This window comes from Aptenodytes forsteri, unplaced genomic scaffold (genome assembly GCF_000699145.1).
Source record: "Aptenodytes forsteri isolate BGI_AS27 unplaced genomic scaffold, ASM69914v1 Scaffold217, whole genome shotgun sequence".
NCBI classification, from domain to species: Eukaryota; Metazoa; Chordata; class Aves; order Sphenisciformes; family Spheniscidae; genus Aptenodytes; species Aptenodytes forsteri.
Genome location: NW_008796222.1, coordinates 1,688,420 through 1,689,089, shown reverse-complemented (window position 1 = coordinate 1,689,089; position 670 = coordinate 1,688,420).

The following is a 670-nucleotide window of genomic DNA, read 5'->3' as shown; positions in this document are numbered from 1 at the left end:
TGAGACTTTATACCAGTCTCCAAATAAATAAATAAATTATTCCATCAGTCTACAGTAGATAAGATAAAAAACAATGGGCTAAATTGCAGCAAGTGATAGATAAGTTAAACCACGACAGCCAGACATTGGGAAAAGCATACTGCACGGATACTGAAGCTCTGGGACAGACTGTCTAGAGAAGCTGTGGAGTATCTGCTGCTGGAGGTTTTTAAATACCCCTCAGACAAACATCCATCAGGATGGGGGATAGATAAACTGGGCAATCTCTTAAAATCCCTTCCAGTTTTATTTTTTATGATTCTGTAAGTAGGCTTGTCATACTGAAATATTTCTCTGATTAGGGTCTGATGCTATCCCTTGTCTACCGTAAGGCTATTTATCCTTATGTTGTTAGAGACCTACGATGATGAATAAAAGACAGATGACTAGCTTGCTCTCAGAAGCCGATTTTTCAGCTGGTCAGCATCTGAAGTTGCAGACAGATTTCCAACAGAGCTCAGTTCTAGAAATTCCCTTGTTTCAGATACAATGGGACTTTCTAGGTTGTCGTGGTTTAATCTCAGTCGGCAACTAAGCACCACGCAGCCGCTCGCTCACTCCCCCCCACCCGGTGGGATGGGGGAGAGAATTGGAAGAGCACAAGTGAGAAAAAACTCGTGGGTTGAGATAA